Source organism: Mirounga angustirostris, unplaced genomic scaffold (assembly GCF_029215605.1).
Source record: "Mirounga angustirostris isolate CCGP_5_RB_7025 unplaced genomic scaffold, mMirAng1.0.hap1 SCAF_4, whole genome shotgun sequence".
NCBI classification, from domain to species: domain Eukaryota; kingdom Metazoa; phylum Chordata; class Mammalia; order Carnivora; family Phocidae; genus Mirounga; species Mirounga angustirostris.
Genome location: NW_026991712.1, coordinates 42,463,803 through 42,477,513, shown reverse-complemented (window position 1 = coordinate 42,477,513; position 13,711 = coordinate 42,463,803). Strand labels below are relative to the sequence as shown.

At 37.6% G+C, this 13,711-nt stretch overlaps 1 long non-coding RNA gene across 1 annotated transcript in view; it reads right to left on the bottom strand.

Moving 5' to 3' along the window:
• Nucleotides 1-13,711, bottom strand: part of LOC123860512 (uncharacterized) — a 112,358-nt gene that overhangs the window by 15,871 nt on the left and 82,776 nt on the right. Inside the window, exons 3-4 of the long non-coding RNA XR_008507661.2 lie at nucleotides 9,770-9,863; nucleotides 7,978-8,068 (exon numbers count right to left, since the gene is read on the bottom strand). This is a non-coding gene — a long non-coding RNA (uncharacterized LOC123860512). The remainder of the gene's footprint in view (nucleotides 1-7,977; nucleotides 8,069-9,769; nucleotides 9,864-13,711) is intronic.

Genomic DNA, 13,711 nt, shown 5'->3' with positions numbered 1-13,711 from the left:
GTCAAAGAACGTCCTTGCTCTAAGAGGATTTATGTTGAGGTATAAAGAAGTCAAGAGCCACAGTATCTGCCTGTCTGCAAATTCCTTTCAAATATTTCAGCAAAGCAATTGTGTTTGAAAGAGATAAAGCAAAGGTGGCAAAACATTAACAGTTGGTGAAATCAAATGAATATTATACAGCTATGCATTGTACTTTCCTGTGGGTTTGAAATTTTTGAAAATAAAAACTTCGAAAAACAGTTTTAAAGAGAAGGTAAACGTAAGATAAAAACTAAAGATAAAATTTTAAATTTTGAAAACAAAGCTAGGAAGACTCCGTTGTGTTGGGGGTGGAGGCAACAATGGGTTAGAGGAGTCAGATAGAGAAAATTACCTCTCATACTATTATTATTATCCTACAGCTGAATGTTATAAATTCTCTGTGAGGTTATTCTGCTGATTAATAAATATAGGAAAAAGAAAAAAACTCCTCAAGCATATAAACCAAGTCACAAATAAATAATGGATGAGAGAGAGTTTGTATATTGGGTGGCGTGAATACAAGATTCTTCCATGAGCTAAATCACAGGTTGGCAACTACAGTTAAGCCAAATCTGGCCTCTGATCTAAGTCATACATTTGTATATTCAAAGTTTTTTTTTAAAAAAAATCAAATATATTTTAGTTTTTCAGTCAGAAGAATAAAAATGAGAAAGAAATAATTCGTGTAGTATACTCAATGATTAACGTTTCCAGATTTTGCTTCCAAATGAAGGCTATATAGGTGGACTTCCAAAAAAGAGGGAAGGCATAAATAAAATAAGCACATAAATAAAGAAAAACTGGAGTATTCTTTTAAAAGAGTACATTAGGATAGTTGGCAAAGTGTGTGATAAGCTTTATTTGACATTACTCAGCACTTATAAAAAAGTATGAGCTTACTTTTCCAGGAATCGTAAAACACATTTGCTGAATCATTCACTAATTCTACTGGCGCCTCTGGAGACATGTGTCAAATATTTTGGAGTTTTCTAAATCCAGGTTCAGAAAGGTTAAGTAGCTTGCCAAGCAGCACAGCACAGCACAGCTCAGCAAATTACTGGAAAGAAAGAAAGAGAGAACTCCGTACTTGAATCTTGGTTGAACCCGCCCAGAAGGGAATTAAGAATTTTCCCTGGAACTTTTCCGTGAACTAGAACTTTTTTCATATTTAGGAAGGAAAGGGAAAAACACTAGCTACCACCTGGAAAATCTGTGTTACTGACAGGCTCCACAGGATGAACTCTGCCTTATCGGTAACCCTTATCGGTAACTCAACCTTATCGGTAACCCTGGATTTAAAAAGATTTTAGGACTCAAATCAAGGAAGTCAAAGTCATTCTGTTCTTATAATTCAGTGTGTCATCATTCTGATAAAAAGCAGCCAACAGATTCTCTCCTTTTACTAATGGCAATTTATGTCTTAAAGAAACAAAGACCGAAGTGAGCGGACTTGAGTCTGTTTCCCTACTTCTCTGGGGTGAACTGAAATGGAAGTATTGGCAATGCTCTCTGCCTAACTGCCTTCCTCCACACACACAGCTCCCCCGCCCTGGCAGGCATGGGAAAGAGGAAAAGCCAAGTACTGTGCTTTTTTTTGTTTTTTAAAGTCTAGCTTCAGCCTGATTTTATAAAGAGTTCTGGAACATGAATTGTACCCCACAGCTTGTCCTGCCCAGACACAAAGTAGTTGACCTATAGTACCCCCACATCAGCCGGTCACTAGCTACAGGCTGCCTCGGGTAGGGTGGCATTGCCTTCTAGAAATTCCAAGCAAGGTGGCTTCTACAGGGTGTGGTGGCCCCCATCAGCCAATGGCAATCCTCTGCTATTATTAGCAGCTGAAGCAGAGTTGCACTGTCCTAGTGAAGAAGGTCTGTCCAGGGCACCAACAGCATCTATAGCAATAGCCAAATACCCAATAAACATAAAAGCATGTCTATGCTCATTAGTTACAAGATGAAAATTAAAGTCCAATAAGAGCACATTTTCCATAGGCACTTGAAACCCATGTATATTCTGCAATCATTAGGTGTAGGGTTCTATTAATCAATTAGAAAGTCCAGTTGATAGTTGTTCGTGTCTATCTTTTCTGCTTTGCTGTTTACTTATTCTATCAATTACCGAGAGGGGATCATTAACATCATCAATTATGATTGGGTGCTTTTTCTTTTTTTTTTTTAATTTTATTATGTTATCTTAATCACCATACATTACATCATTAGTTTTTGATGTAGTGTTCCATGATTCATTGTTTGTGTATGATTGGGTGCTTTTTCTATTTGACTTTTTATTTCTGTCATTTTGGCTTCATGTACCTTGAAGTTCTGAGATACATACACATTTAGGACTATATGTTCTCGGTGAATAGACCTTTTTATCATTGTGACATGTTTTTCTTTATCTCTAACAATACTCCTTGTTTTAAAGTTTACTTTGGGTGATATTACTTGATTAATCATTTATTCATGTTTCCATGCTTTTTATTAAAAGAGAGAAGGCCAAAAAGAAAAGGAATCCTTTATATTTTTCTCCACGTTGTTTGGCTACCTGGGGAAGAATATCTACACCACACTAACCCTGTGCAAATTGCTGCTCTCGATGTTTCACCTGAAGAAACTCACAGAGGCATTAGATAATAACCTATAAGTCCACTTTCTAGAAACCAGAGTACGTGTGCTTCCTTAGAATTGAGTCTATTCTATTCTCAGTTCTACTTATGTATACAGTATCCCAAACTTTACTTATTCTTCATGCTTCAGACTGGATCCTGAAACATCATCTGAATACATAGTCTCAAAACTCATAATTCAAAATAAGACAATTGTAGGATTAGTACTTCTTTTCTTTCTTTCTTTCTTTCTTTTTTTTTTTTTAGAAAACTGGGTTTTGGAGGGAAGAAAGTGAGGGTGGGGAGGCTGTGTCTCAGCCATGTCCTACACAATATAAACAAATGTATGTCTCGATGAGTTATTTCCACTTTGTTTAATACCGTTTTATAAAAAGCTTGATAATATTCAGACTTGTTATACTGGCCGGGCACGCATCCAGGTTTTCTAATGATGACAGGGCATGTGTCCTCCTTTTAAGTACTTTGTAGTTGTTATAAAACTGTATAAATAATAGATTTCTAAAAGCAAATTTATGTGGTACAATAATTCTAGGGTGTGTTGTTTTTAAAAAATAATGTTGCTTTGACAGCATTTTAATGCTGTTTTTGCTCTGACAACTTTATTTACAATAGATTTGACTTTGTACACTTATATATTTGTCAAAATCAAACCCGAAATCAGAACCTGGGTTTATCCAGGTTCCTTCAAAACTACACTAGACACATTCCTCATTAGGCATCTGTTTACTCCAAAACACACACATACACAGGGGATAGAATTAGATAACACTTTTTTGGCTTACTAAATGGGTTAGACTTAGTAAATATGGTACTCGCTTTTCAACTGATTCTGCCATCTGTCAGCAAACTTATTGTTTTTAGCAGGGGTTTTTCTTGTGATAATTTACAAGTTGTTTTTCTTCCTTTGTTCTTTTCATGAAGATACATGTCCTTAAAATTTAAGGGGAAATAACACATAAAATAAATGTATCCACAAAACAGAAACAGCATAGACCAAATGGCCACTGGAGAGTTAAAAGGTGCATGAAATGTAACCGCAGAATTTTTTTTTTTTTTAATGGGGATGGAAGGTGAGTGAGACTCAGTATTCTGCAGGTGACGTCTCAGTCTCAGCTCCAGCTGGGATGCATCTGTACAAGAGAAACAGCACAGAGTGGAAGGAATTCTTTTCTCAGGAAAAGATGCAGAACAGGGAATCCCAAGGGCAAGGGAGTTTCCAATAAAGCAATCTCGTTCTGAATTCTGCCCTCTGCCAGGATCATAGCAGCTACCTTTTGCATAGTGCTCGCCCAAAGCTTATACAAGGAGGCTTTACTGTATTTCGTGTCTGCCGCTGCCTAACTGCATGCCTTTGAGAGGTTACTTAGCCTCACGAAGCCTCAGTTGTCCTGAGAAACAAGTAAATACCATTGTGTGTCTAGTATGGTGCCTGATATTTATTCTGTGTTCACTACTTCTTGGTCAGAGCTAGGTTTTACATATCTTCTTTTGAAGAGAGTGAGTGCCTCGGGAGAAGGACTATGTCTGCTTCACGTTTAGAAGTCTGGTGCCCTTCCCAGTGCCCAGAACATAATGGGCAGCTGGTAAATGTTGGTTGAATGAATTGGTGGATGAATGGGAGATTAAATCCATAATAAATCTATCACATTATTTGTATTTGATTCTCAAAGCAACCGTCTGAATTATTATTTCCTGCATATTACAGACGAGAAAATTGAGGCCCCCAAAAGGTCTGTGACTTGGCCAAGCATACAGAATTAGTCAGCAAACTGAGACTCAAAACCAAGTCCGATCATTACTTTTGTTACAAAGGCGAAGTTCTTGACACAGTATCAAGGGTGAATGAACATTTAATCCAATTTAATCCATTTTTCTGGTTTATATCCACAATTTTAAACATTTGCTTATGGGTTGATGCCTTTATAATTCACAAAATAACTAAGCTTTCATCTATACGGTTTGAGAAATGTGGGGTTTTGTTTCAGACAGCAGAGAGAAAAATGGGAATATTTTTGGACACAGGTATTTTCTCCTTTTCATGACTCTAAACTTAAAATGTAGTCACACTACATCCCCTAAAATCCCCTCCCTGTTCTGTCTTTTAGGAAATCCACAAGTAGAGCCATTACTATTTATTGTCTGCTACAAGAATTGTACATTATTTCTATTCCCTACAACAACTTTAAAGGTTAGCTATTATTACTCACAGCTCATGAGTGAGTAAACAGAAATTCAAAGAGGTCAAGTCACTAACTTCAAATTTGCCTAGGGAGTGCTAAACTGAACTTGACCTGAATTTTAAGGATGCTTTACTCCATACCAGTGCTTTCAAACTGTAATGTGCAAATATCAGTTAAAAATGCAGATTTGATTGTGTAGATATGAGATGGAACCAAAAATCCTGCATTTCTAACAAGCATCTAGTTGCTGTCAAGGGGGCTATTCCACAAACCACACTCTGAGTAGCAAAGCTCTTTACTACACCACCTTCCCAAATTCAGACACGCCGGCATTCACCTTTACTCCTTAACAATCTCATGGCCACAGTTCTTATAAGGCTAACATTTTGCTTTCTTAGCATATTGGTCTTTCATATATTACCTAAGTAACATTTTCTGCTTTCTGTTCAGGGTTACCTCAGTGTAACAGAAATTTTAGAGCAGCTGCTGCTGAAAACCTCCTTGTCCTCCATCTCATCAGCTTCCTTAAATCCAAATATTGTATTAAGAATCAGCAATTATGCTCATTAGTGAGTAAAAGGAGAGAGGGGAATGAGAGAAGTGATAGTTAACGTAGCGGAGGAAGAGGAAAAAATATTAAGCACTGAAATGGAAAGCCTATAGCCTACAAAGGAAAAAAAAATAGAGGCAGATCTTAGAAAGTCACTCCAGGAAAATTTCTGGGGAAATTCTATGCAGGAGCAAAGAAGCATGACAAGGAAAAAAGAGGAATAAAAAAGCTATAAAGGATATTTGACATCACAGTCTTAACTAAAAGGTGATGTGCAAGTGAAAATCAACAGAGGCTAAATATTTAAGCATAATGACTGCCTAAAAGTGATTAGAGCAAATGGAAGAAGAAGCCATACATTTTATTGAAGCTGTTGAAGGAAATGAGACAGGAGATAGCAGAGAAATCACAAGTGGGGGCAAGGTATCACGGAATGAAATCAGACGGGATAAAGAAAGAAGACTCATGAATCAAATTTCGGCATAGACCATGAACTGAAGATCAAATCAAACAAAAAGGCAAGGAACTGATAATAAATCTAAATGGTTATGGGCAAAGTGAAGAGTGGGGTGGAACAGGAACAGAGAGAAAGGAGACCAGCAACAGAAGCAAAATTCTAAGGGGAGAATAGTGGCTAAATCAAATACAGATAATAAGGAATCCTATGTCTTTTCATTCTACCTATATATACATGAGAACGAGTGGCCAAAAAACAACCTTAAATATGGAGTTTTGTTTAGAAGAGAAGCACACATAGTCATGGGTGAGATTAAAATGATAAAGAAAGTAAAGCAATCAAGGTGCACACAAGGTGCCTAAGGTCCAGAGGAAATATCACAACAAGCCTGTCTTCCTCCCATCCTCCCTGCTCCCTTTCCCTCCCCAGCCACCCCTTTCCCTTTCCCTATGGCTTTGTTTCCATGGAAATCTATGAAGGAAAGTAATGTTTTGATTGCAGGTGAGAAGTGCTTGGGGGGTCATTTGTTCACTGATATCAGAAACCATGAAAAGAGATGCAGTTTAGTAGATGAGGGGAAGGGAAGGCAGAGATTTACGCAAACAGGGACAAAAGCAAATTCTACCAACCAAATTAATTTTATTTGTTATAAGAAAGTATGTAACATTTGAGTTATATGTCTTATGCTTGATCCGAATTGTTCATATGTTTTTCAGATGCAGTTTAATATTCAAGAGTAATAAACTCATTTTTTGAACCATTTTATTCTTTTTTTTAATTACTGACGTACAGGTGACACACAATGTTACATTGGTTTTGGTGCACAACATAGTGACTTGACAAGTTTATACATCATGCTCTGCTCACCACAAGTGTAGCTACCATCTGTCCCCATGCAATGCTGTTACAATACCATTGATTAAATTCCCTCTGCTGTACTTTTTATCCCCATGTCTTCATTTCATAACTGAAAGCAGGCATCACCCACTCCCCTTCACCCATTTTGCCCAGGATCTCCCCCACCAGCAACCATTAGTTTGTTCTCTGTATTTATGGGTGTTTCCTCTTTGTTTGCTCTTTCATTCATTTGTTTTGGGGTTTTTTAGACTTACATATAAGTGAAATCATAGGTTATTTGTCCTTGTCTGACTTATTTAACTTAGCATAGTACCCTCTAGGTCCATGTATGTTGTCACAAATGGCAAGATCTCATTTTTTATGCCTGAATAATATTTCATAGTATATATACTATAGCTTTATCCATTCATCTATTGATGGATACTTCAGTTGTTTGCCTATCTTGGCTATTGTAAATAATGCTGCAATAAACATAGGGATGCACATATCTTCTCAAATTATTGTTTTCATTTCCTTTGGGTAAAAACCTTGTAGTGGAATTACTGGATCATATGGTATTTTTATTTTCAATTTTTTTGAGGAAATTCATACTGTTTTCCACAGTGGCTGCACCAATGTACATTCCCACCAACAGTGCATGAAGGTTTCTTTTTCTCCACATCCTCACTGACACCTTATTTCTTGTCTTTTTGGTTCTAGTCATTTTGGCAGGTGTGAGGTGATACCTTGTTGTGGTTTTGATTTGCATTTCCCTGATGATAAGTGATGTTGAGCATCTTCCCATGTGTCTGTTGGCCATCTATCTGTCTTCTTCAGGAAAATGTCTATTTAGATCTTCAGCCCATTTTTAATTGAATTATTTGGTTTTTTGGTGTTAAATTGTGTAAGTTCTTAAATATTTTGGATATTAACCTTTTATTGGATATATTATTTACAAATGATCTCCTTCTCACTAGGTTACATTTTCATTTTGTTAATGGCTTCCTTTGCTGTGAAAAAAATTTTATTTTGGTGTAGTCCCATAAACTAATATTTTATTGAGCACTTGCTTTGTACTACTCAACACTGATTAAATTTTTCACACAACATCTCATTTGTTATAGATGAGGAACAGGAAGTTTAAGAATGAAAAATGCAGTTAAATTGAGTTCAGAGTACAAGTGTTTTGTCTCTTAAGGGAGAGTGTATAATACCCTTGTTCTTATTAAAGAGGTATCCACCACAAAGAGCCTTGGGTACTCAGAGCAAATCATGACCAATGGCCTCTTTGGGCAGGATTTACCTTTGGAACTCCATTCAGTCTTCTTTCCTCCCTCAGTGGCATTCTTTCCAGTCTTTTCAAGTACCCAATGCCTAAACTTTTCTTCTTCTATCTAAACAGAGACAGAGGTGATATTATCTTGAATGGTCAGAAAAACTAATTGTCCATTGACACTCAGTTTCACAATGAAAATTCAGATATCCTGATTCCCAGGTAACTTTTTTTTCTATCATACCGCACACAGTTGATTACTATAAGCCAGATTCGCCCAAACCCAACCTAATTATGCAATTCTATAGATATTTTCTAAGTGCCTATTGTGTACTAGCCCATCTGCTAGTTGCTGGGGATGAGTAAATGTAAGTACGTCCTTAAGGAATGCAGCCTCCCCTACCAGAGAAAAATGCAGACAATAATTACAATATTGAATGATAAGTTTAATGATGAGGTAGCCCAAGGGAAGCATAAGTTCCTGAATCTTCGAAAAAACAAATGCTTCAAGTTAAGAAATCCAGAAAGGCTTCAAGCAGCATTTGAGAATAGGTAGAGAATGGAACATTTGAGGTAACATTTTAAGTAGAGTATGTAAGTAAGTATGAGCAAGATATGGAAAGTTCCAGATATGTGTAGGCAGTGGTCCAATTTCACTGCAGGACAGGGTGTATGCAGAAGGATAATAGCAATGCTCAAGAAAAGAACTGAGAGCTACTTATGGCCTTCACACCAGGCTGAGGGATTTGTGTTTCATGCTATATGCTTGTTCTGAGTGTGAGGCCAGGATGATTAGTGCATAAAATATTATTTTGAAGAGTACACAGATGTGATTTTGTGTAACATTTAGCCATATGGAGAGAACACAATTCCCATCCTTGGAATTACATTAAGGAGAAAGTTTCCATTAAGCATTAAGAGTTGAAACACCTCTTTGAAAATCATTAGCATCCCTCTGTAGCCAAAAAAAAAAAAAAAGTAAGGATTTTAGGATCAAAGTTTTTAGCAGAAATGTGTCTAGAATTTAAGAATCTGTTCTGTTCAAATCCTATTTATCTTAATAGCCATCTTCTGTTTATGGCAACTGATACTGGTTTTTCTGCTATAGTATTAGCATTGGTTTTTTCCTAATTATTAAATAGATCTAGTTTAGTTTTTAAAAGTAAGCATTAAAGAAAATTCTTGATTAAATCACAGTGAGGCAGAATGCAGGAACAGGGGGGAAAAAAAAAGATGGAAAAAGTCCATAGACCAATTGTGCCACATCAAGGAAGCCATCAGAAACCATTTCAAGGAAGAAATGAACAATGATGTCAAGTGCAATACAAGGTCAAAAAGGACTTGTTTTTTCAAAGGGCACTGTTGACCTCTGAGAGCCTTTCACAGTAGATGTGGATGGAAACAAGACTAAGCAAGAATTAAATTGGCAGTGAAGAGGTGGACATGATCTAGATAGCCATGAACCACATTTGGAAGGAAAATATGGCATTATAGAGTGGGAAACCCTTCTCATATTATTTCTAGCTTGGCTGAATTAATACTCACTGTGTAAATCTGGGAAGACATTTACTTACCTGACATTCAATTTTATGTTGGTGGTATTTTTTTTAAAATGTAATCTACTTCTTTTCTTGAGTGGAGCTCTTAAATATAGAGAAAACATTTGTATTGATTTGAACACAACTTCTACCGAATCCTATGTCTAAATATGCCATCAATACATTCACCAGTAAAAAAAAAAAAAAAAAATCCATGAGATGAGTACTATTATTACTCTCATTTTGAAAGTTAGAAAAAATGAGAATTAAGAAAGTTAACCTACCTAGGTGACATTGACACAGTAGAGCCCATATTTCATCCCCAAGCAATATTCTGGAGCCCACACTCCTGATGCCAATGTGTGTCGTCCCTGTAAACTGTAAAAAGTAAGTAATAATAAGCATAGAATATGGTTTGTCCGAGATGAAAGAATCAGTTCCAGAAATATGTTATAACTTCAAAATTGTTCTCTCATTACATAACAGGTCTTATAAAGGAAAGCAACTTACTTTGGTTAGGTATCCTATACTTACCAAGTACTAGAGTATCTCTTTATCAAATATGTTTTTTTCTTAAACTTCCTCCCAGGCCCAGCTCAAGAACCACATCCTTCATGAAGCTGCTCCTGACTCTTTTCCTTTTCTAAATGTCTACAGTATTCATGGGCCTTGCCCCACCATAGCCCACGTGGTACATATATTGCATTTTTGTGTATGTTATGCCTCCTGGAAATCATGTAAAATTTTATATGAGTACTTAATAAATTATTTAATGGAATACATCAAAGATCCAACACCAAATTAAAAAGTCCACACCCAAAGTAAAAACTCAAAAATCCTTTATCCAAGCCTTCATTTTATACTCGGCTTGATACTCATGCTCTTAGCTCTCTTAGTGTTTCCACATCCAAAGCCAGGCTGCACTGAATTCTTTAAAACTGAAGCAAGCTTATTCAGTCAGCTATAAATATAAATGTTTACTGGAACACAAACCAGGAGGAGCCTATGAGAAAAGTAAAGGGAATAAAGCTTTTGCAATTCTTTTTCTTCTGCAAGGCTCATTTCTCAGAACCAAATATTTAAATAGTATTTTAACTGGCATTTAAGCTAGCCAGGTTTAACAGTTTTAAAGATAGAAGAATACTATACTAGGCCTAATAAAAAAAAAAAAAAGAGATCAGCATGGAATGCTCATTAAAACCCAAAGTCACCAGCATGACTTTTCTGTTATCTACAGTTCTTTCTTTTAATGCTTATTGTGCCAATTATCACATCACCATGTATGGATATGCTCGTATGTCTGTCACCTCTGCAAGTAGGGAAGCACCTCCCAAACATGCAAAGGACTGTGTCTTTGCATGTGAAAAGGTTAGTCTTGAATGGTTGTGTCCAACACTGACATTGGCTCCCCATCAGACCCTTCCTGGACGGTAACAATGGCTAACGTTCTCTTAGTGGTTACCATGAGTTGATCTCTATGTATCTCTCTGTGTAAGCACAAATTCACTTGCCCCTTCAAAATCCAATTTAAAAAGTGACTAATCATTCCCATTTTACAGATGATGCAACCGAAGCACAGAGAGGTCAAGAAAACTGTCAAGGCAGAACCAGCATTTGAAAACGGGCTGTCCTGCCCCAGCCTGCAAACTACATCACCACACAACGATGCCTTAGTCACAGTAGCGCCGGGGATCAGAAAAAGTGGGCAGAAATTTAGAAGTCTGAACTAAAACCTCTGTACTTTTAACCAGGGCCTCAGGTCATTCTGATGCAGATGGTCTGAGAATCATATTGAAAAACACACTTTTAGGTAATAGTCATAGAAATATTTTTAAGAACTGGTTTTTGTTTACTGTTTATAGTTCACCAAACATTTCCATGTATGTTATTTCATCCTTATAACCCTGCAAAGTAGCTATTACTGTTTCCTATGTTTGTGAATGAGAGAGAAAAGCACATCTCAGAAAGCTTACCCATGACCACACTGCTCAAACATAGATTTTCCAATTGTAAACCCTGTGCTCTTCCCATGACACTGACCCCCTAACTGGCCTTCCTGCTTCTGCTTCTGCTTCTGTCTCTCTCGAGCTCATAATCCACACAATAAACAAAGGATCTTTTTAAAGCATAGATCTCATAAATGTCATTTCCAGTGGATCCTCATTACATGTGGGGAGAATCTAACTCCCTTACATGGCCTGCAAGGCCCTTCGTGATGTGGCCCCACCTGTCTCCCTGACCTAATTTCCTACCCTCTGCCCTCCCGCCTATACTCCAGCAAAGATGCTCTTTCCTTTCTAACCTTCTCATGTCAACTTCTTGAACCTGTGCCTTTTACCAGTTACCTGGACTCCCTCTGAAGACCAGCACCCCACTTTTTAAAACAAGCCCTCATCTCTGTGCCATCACTCTCATACACAGCCCCATGCCCACGCCCCCCATGCCCATGGTTGAAATCATTCTAAATAGAGAATGCTTTGACAAAAGCATGTGCTTTGCCCCCCTCCCCTTTTCCAGTCCCATCTCCAAAGAAACAAATTTAAATCGAGGCAACAAAACTAATTAGAAACTACAGAATGAGAATCCAGCATGCCCTTAAGATCAAAGTAATGTCAGAGAATGTAAACTTTAGAATTGCTCTTTATTTGGTAGTAACGGTGGGGTGAGGAAGTGGAGGGAGTGAGGAAGGGGACCTTCAGAGTTGACTCCATATGATCTCAGAGGAAATGCTTCATAATGAGCATCCCAAACCAACAGAAGTAGAAGCCTATTAATCAAGATGAAGCAGCAAGTGGCCAAACAACCATTATTTCCCTTCCAGACATCTCACTGGTTTGGAGGTCAAATATCTATTCTTCATCTAGCATAAAAAGCTGCCATTTGGGGGAGGTTGGGTATTTTATTATTATTTTGCTTTGTTTTGCTTTAAGACATCTGCCATTTCTGCGAACAAAGATTTTTGTTCTGTGGTTCCTAATAAGCTTTGCAAGGTGGTTTTCCTGGCATATGAAGAATTCATTTGAATAATAAAGGCTCATATTTATAATTACATTGAGTTAAATAGATTTGCTTAGCTTAGGGTTTGGGGTTATTCATAAACAGATGTGAGAGTCCAGAAAGCCTCTGTAATTTCAACAATCTCACTGCTCTGGGGGTGCTGAAGGGCTTAGAAGCCTGAATGTGAGTTAAAGAAGCTTTCCCCAACTCCCTGAATAATCACCACCATACCTCGACCTGAATCTACTTCTCTCAACCCAATACTATTCATGCTTACTAGCCAGTTGCCAGTATGAGGGCAATGAATGAGCCTGACTCTAAGCTGGGAACATTCACTCCCTAAGCATTCAGGGAAGAGCCTTTTATGAAATGCTTTGCTCTGTTCTCAGAATATAGTCTACAGTCCTATTTGAAGCTGCTGGTTTCAAAAGAGTGGTGAAAAGAGGTCCCCCATCCAAGTAGCACCTTATGGTCTAGACCTTCCCTGACAGCTATCTCTTTTCTTGAAACTAACCAGCCCGTGAGCCATCCCTCAGATACTCGAGAGGTGCTGGAGTTAATTTGGGGCCACATTTAGAAACCTGCAATGTGTTTCCCTACTTGAAAACACACTTTTGGGGCAATGGAATTCTTGGCCACTGATTTTTCAGTCCTTGCTGAAGTGGATCCTCTTTTACAAATAAATTCCTACATGAAACCACAATATATAAAACAGGAAAAAGCCCAGCTGCTCTAGTTGAAATATCATTTATATAGAGGCTCCCTAACTGTCCTAATAGATGCTTCATCCAAAACCTAGAATCCCCTGGACACAGTCTGAAGGCGTTGCTCTGACAATTTGGCCAAACCTCTTGAGTGTCAATCAGGACTTCCTTCATGCGATTGCTAACACATTAGACCTCTGTGGGACATGAAATAAACTCTGAACTGTGATCTTTAAAGCTCTGATAATTTCTCAAGCCAAGTCCAAATTAATCTGGGTAGTGGGTTTAATGGTGTTTCCCAAAAATTCATGTACATCCCAAACCTCAGAATATGACGTTACTTGGAGGAAGGGTCCTTGCGGATATAATTGAGACAAGGTTCAAGATGAGATCATACTGGATTCCATTGGGCCCTAAACCCAATGACAGTATCCTTTTAAGGCATGGAAAAAGGAGAGGAACAAGGACATAAAGAAGAAAGCATTGTAAAGACAGAGGTGGAGATGTCTGTAAGCCAAGGATTGC